The sequence below is a fragment of the Quercus suber genome, unplaced genomic scaffold, assembly GCF_002906115.3.
Source record: "Quercus suber isolate HL8 unplaced genomic scaffold, Cork oak 2.0 scaffold_339, whole genome shotgun sequence".
NCBI lineage: Eukaryota > Viridiplantae > Streptophyta > Magnoliopsida > Fagales > Fagaceae > Quercus > Quercus suber.
In genome coordinates this window covers 329,114-335,113 of record NW_027069791.1, presented here as the reverse complement: position 1 = coordinate 335,113, position 6,000 = coordinate 329,114, and positions in this window count along the sequence as shown.

Sequence of the window (6,000 nt, the reverse complement as noted above, 5' to 3'; positions counted from 1 at the left end):
AGCCTTGTAGAGGGCCTCTACCGCAGCCATCCCATCAGCGTAGGCTGCGGTCTCAGCCTCCTCCTTGGCACTCTCGGTCATCTCCCTGCCATGGTCAGTCTCGTCCTTAGCCTGCCGAGCCTGGTCTCTGGCCCATACTGCCTCCCTCTGGGCCCCCTCGGCCTTTGTCACCTTAGCCTGTAGATCAGCGATCAGATCCCTCGCGGTCTGCAGTTGCCCCTCCGCCTCGTCCAGGCGCCTCGTCTGCTCATTGGCCTGGTTCTGGGCACCCTCAAGACCAAACAGGGCACTGTCCCGCTCCCTGGTCATCGCCTTCAAATCCTCTCGGGCCTTGGCGAGGTCAGCTTCGGAATTCTTCAGAGCCCCGGTGGCCTGGTAGTGCCAATCACGCTCCCGTTTGAGGGCCTCCTTCTAGTCATTTGCCGCCCCCTCCAACATAAAGATAGCTTAGACAGCCTGCCAGAATAACCGATGTGCTATAAGCCCAATAAAAGAAAAAGAGTGGGAGAAGAGTCGAGGTTGTAGCCCTTACCATCCCCACATATCGCTTGAAGCTGAGGAAGACCTGCTTGCTCGTCAAAGAGTTAAGCTCAGCCATATCGGCTGGGAGTAGTAGGCTCCTCTCCAGCGCATCGGCCACGCGCGCACCTTCGCCCTCATTGAAGTCCCTGAGGGAGACGTTATCCCTCAAGGGCTCCCCACGGAGCATCGGGGCTGGGAGCCAAACCTGAGCCTCGGAAGAAGTGGTGTTAACGACCTGCCTCTCCTGGCTCTTGTCGCCTATTTTAAGCTGCTTGGACGGCCGTAGAACAGTGTCCTCCTCCTGCGAGGACACCGTCTTATCCTCCACAGGCCTTTTACCCTTATCTTTCTTCTTCTTGGGGCCAGCAGGCACGGACCCAGAGGGCGAGCGCGTCTGAGAAGGAGAAGGAGGGAGCTTCTGCCGAGCGAAAGTCGACCTAGTCTTCAGAGGTAGAGTAGGAAGTTTCTGTTGGGACTCCCCCGGCTGGCCCTCAATCAGGTCCAGCAAGTTAGTGGTGGGCTTCCTCTTGTAACCCATTCTCGGCCGAGGAGGGGCTTCTGAAGCAAGGAGGTCTGCTTCGGTCAAATTGGGTTCACCCAAGTCCCTGGGAGGGTCCTCGGACTGATCAAGCAGAGCGAAAACGTCAAACGCGTCCCCTTCCCCCTTTGGAGCTTCCTCGGCGGCCTCGGCGAACGGTTGGGAAGAGGAGGGGACGGCTAGTGTGACAGCTTCCTGGTCGGAGGGCTCCTCGGGGAACGAAAATCCGTCCTCGGTCACAATAATCCTCTGAAACCGAGGATCGTTGGCTCGGATGACGTGCTTTGGAACTGGGAACGACTTTTGGGTAGGTTTATACCCCAAAATTATGTGGGCGGCCTTAACCTAATTGTCATCCTCGTTTATATACATCGACGCCCTCAGCACCTTCTGCAAATCTTCCCGGTTGACCAGATGGAAGTGACGCTCAAAAGCGTGCGGGTCTGCAAACGGAAAGCACCATCGTGTTAGTAAAAAAAAAAGGGGGATAGAAAAAAGACGAGAACTTGAAACCCTTTCTGTTTCCCACTGCCCTACCTGGTATTCCCTCTGTTGTTGGGCAGTGAAGGCCATCGTGCCACTCCCCTGACACGATGAGGAAATCCTCGTTGAACCCCTTGTTGGACTCGGGGAGGCACTGAATGAGCCACATCCTGTCGTCTCTCGTCTTCAGGTAATACAACTTGCCCTTAAGAAGCTGAAGGTTATAACACCAGTTCACGTCGTGGTGGGTCAACCTCAGCTCCATCTTCTCGTTTAGGGCGTCCACACAGCCCAGAATCCTAAAGACGTTTATCCCACACTAGGTGGGGGCCAACCGGAAGTGCGTGAGGTAATCCCTCATCACCGGCCCCATGGGGATCGTCATCCCCCCTTCAAGGAAGGCGACAATGGGAATTACCACCTCGCCCTCCTGTCTGAATATACGCCAATCCCCGTCTTCACAATATCTCAGACCTACATTGCCAGGAATTCGGTAGTCGGCGATGAATTTCTCCATCGCCTCCTCAGTATCGACGTATTTCTTAAACCTACCCATCCCGGTTGACACCTAAAAGAACTAAGAAAGAACAGGCGAAGTAGAAGAAAGAGTAGAGAGAGAGCTCAGAGAGGGATAGAGCGACTTACTGAAAAGAGAAAGAGCTACTCGGACAGGCTTTTTGTGCTGGAGGTGCTAGCGAGAGTGTGGCTGAACTCAGAAGGGGCGCACGAGAATTCTTGATTACAAATGGGAAACAGGAAGAAGCGGTTTGTACGGGTATTTATACCCCAAATCGAGGAACCATGCGAGTTTTCCCGCCCATAAATGCGAGACGAACCTCCACCGTTGGATGGGTAACGCCTCAGTAGACGTGGGGAGCACAGAGCCGCCTAAATTTAATGATGGGCACGTTACGTGCTCCAAAACGACAGCGACGTGCCTTAGGCAGATGAATAGACCCCAGTACTGACCGGGAGGGGGGGGGGTAAGGCCGAGGATGTCAAAATCCTCCTCCCCGCCCGAGAATGCGTGCAGTAAGATTTTGAGGGGCTATTGTGGGGCCAGAAAGTCGGGTAGCCTTGGCCCACTCCAAGCCAGGCCCAAATGGCCCACGCCGAGGATGCATGATGGGTCCGAGGATGACCCTATCCTCGGGAGTCCGAGACCTCGGAAGAACACTAGGACCACCCTACCAAAGGACTCTTGGAATATCCGAGGAGGAGAGGACCCAGTGCCACGCGTTGGCAACAGAAGTACGAAGAGGGGACAAGCTCTGGGCGAACTGTCACCTCGGCATTGAATACGCTCACCTAACCCTTCTGGCCGCATTAATGGGGATGTAACCCCTTGACAGAGCAACATCGATCAAGGTGAACTACTGGAGCATGGATATGGCCTCTGATGGAACAGACGATCAAGGGGGAGACCAATAGATGATCAATAAGAGGAGGAAGAGAGGGATATATAAGAAATGTAAGCAAAATGTAAAGAAAAAAGGAAGGGAAAAGGGGAAGAAAAAACCTCCTCGGCCATGGGCCGAGGAGCATCCCCCAGTTGTAAACTATTCTTAGCATTTTTCAATAAAAGGAAAGTAGTTCATGCTTCATGCACGCCGGCGAGCGCCTAAACCTTCGATCCACTCTCTACAAATTCATTGTTCTGGGTTCATTGGGCCTTTAACCCATATCCTTTGGGCTTGGGCAACAAAAACAGATCCTACAGTATTTATTCTATTTCCAAGCAATTAATAATTACTGGTGGAAATATTACTAACCATTGGTATCCTTGCTATTGGGACCACCTCCTCGGGAAACTCCATTGTGGGACCACCCAAACAATGCCTGTCCATTGGCTAACAAAACGGGCTAACCAACACGAAACTATGGTTTGCCAACGAGTCTTGAGGTTGACCAACGCTACCAAGGAGCAAGTAATGGCTATGTAGTAATAAGAGTTCCTAGTAACTTCTTAATTGCAAAGAAATAAAACTCATACATCTACCATCCATAGCTCTGATACCAAATGACTACCGTAAATCTTTTGTGGGATCAATTTTAAAATTAATATTAGATTTTAGAAAACTAGGTTAAAACCCTAGCTATATATAAGCTAATTAAGTTAGAATATAACGATAGATATTTTTGAAGGAGGACTTCTGAGTTTGTACAAGTAGAGAAAGATTGATGACACACTTGAGATAAGAGCCTAACAAATCTCATATTTTGTCAAATCTAAATTTTATATGAAATTATAATATTTTTATATGGGTATTTTTGACTAGTAGTAGAACTATCTAAATATCCAGTGAGTTTTATGTTGTAAACAAAGAAGAAGGATTTAGATTTATTTCTTTGCTATTTTGGATGCAAGGGGGTGTTTGGTTAGTGTTTTCAAACAATAATTTTCAGTTTTTAAATAATATTTCACGCATTTCAATGTACTTTTTCACCCACACGCATTTTTACAAATGTTTTCAAACAACAATTTTTAGTTTTTAAACACATGTACCAAACGGACCCTGCAGCTGTTCCTATCTAGAAAACTTGATCTTTTCTAAGACTTTTATTGCGTTAACTGCAATAGAAATTGCGGATTTTTATGTTGTGTTAAGATTTGTCCGGGTAGGTGTGAAGTTTCTACACAATTTTTCTTTAAAGAATAGTGACCTAAGTACCGATGATATTCAGAAGCCTAGTAGTCTAGGCATGCTTTGAGGTCTGACATAGACTCACATGCTTTTAAAAAAAAAAGAATGGTGTGGTGTATTCGTAAATGTCCTCGTGCTTTGATTTTTGTATGATATGGTACTTAGTTTGTCCTCAGCTCAAGAGAACTGATGGTGGCAAGAAAAAGAAAAGAAAAGAAAAGAAAAACATATGTGTAGACACTATATGGCTATAAGTGTGGGTTTGGATAGGAAGGTTAGTTGCGGTGTGTTTTCCAGCTTCGCGTTTTCTCTTTTATTTTTCTTTTTTTTTTTTTTTTTTTTGCCGCACTTGTTGACTTTGGGGGACAAAATTCACTGTGCGTGTACTGTGCGTGCACTGTTCACGCAATATTTAATATTAAAAGTGGGTCCCACAACACTATTCACACATTTAAAAATTATTTTACTACAGTATTTTCAGCAACAATCAGTTTTTATCAACTTTCAGCAATAATAAGTGCTATCCATAGTCAACAATATAAATAAAGAACACGATACCTAGGGAACTACTTTTGACAGAAAGTAAAGAAACAAAAATATTATGACTATGTGAGTTTGGTGTAAGAAACAGAGGATTATTGTTAGGCTTAGTGAGGAGAAAGAATTTATATAGATAAATTAATGATAGTTCTGAAATATATAAGATGTATATTTTTAATAGTTTTTCTTCTGGTCGGGTATAGTTACAAGTTTTTCTTAAATTATTTGATTATTGAGTAAATGGTACCTGCAAAATTGTTTTAGGTGATATTTAAGGATTTTAGAAGAATTGCTAGGGAGAAGTTCCTTTTGGTATAGCTTTTGGAAGTAAGTAACCTTATCCTAATTGAGTTTTATTTTGCTTATATTAATGTATTTTTAACTACTGAAAATTGTTTATAATTGTTAGAATTTTTATTTCTATTGTATTACTGATTTCAAGTAAATGATTATTACAAATATATTTTAATACTGAGTATATGATTTTTATATACATGCTTGAATAAAATATATTTTGTTAGAAACTATGATTTCATATATATGATTATGGACAATCTGACTATGAATCGATTCTGATACCCAACCAATGGGTGTTATTCATTGATACTCTGTTACCCAAACCAATGGTAGTTATTCATTGGTACTTTGATACCCAACCAATGGGGTTATTCATTGGTATTCTGATACCTAGCCAATTTGGGGGGGGGGGGTTATTCATTGGTACTCTGATACTCAGTCACGAGAATATAGCCTGACCATAGTCATAAGATTGTTAAGAATATGAATTATGTTTGAATATTTGAACTATTTTGAGTCCTTAAAACTACATATGTGAATTTGAAAATGTTTGAGTATTTGAACTATTTTGAGTCACTAAAACTGCTTATATGTTTTTGGAACCTATTGTAAGTTAGAACTTTTGATATATAGAAAAGTGACTATTTTCTAAACCGTCTATGATATATTTGTAAGATTAAAGTATGTGATCTATGTGCAACTTATTATTTTAAGACTATGAAACTTCTTCAATTATTTTGAAAACACATATTGCATCTTATACTTTACAGATCTATTGCTTCATAGAACTTATAAGGACTTTGGTTACTTATTGAGTTGTTAACTCACCCCCTTTTTCCCCTCCGGTTTCAGATTATGAAGAATAGCAAGTTTTGGGAGTTTTGATGTTATGTTGTGAGCAAGGAAAAAAGTTTAGTAATTTTGGAATTAGATGGCCTTGTAATAGTCTTATATCTTTTGGCCAATTTGCATTAT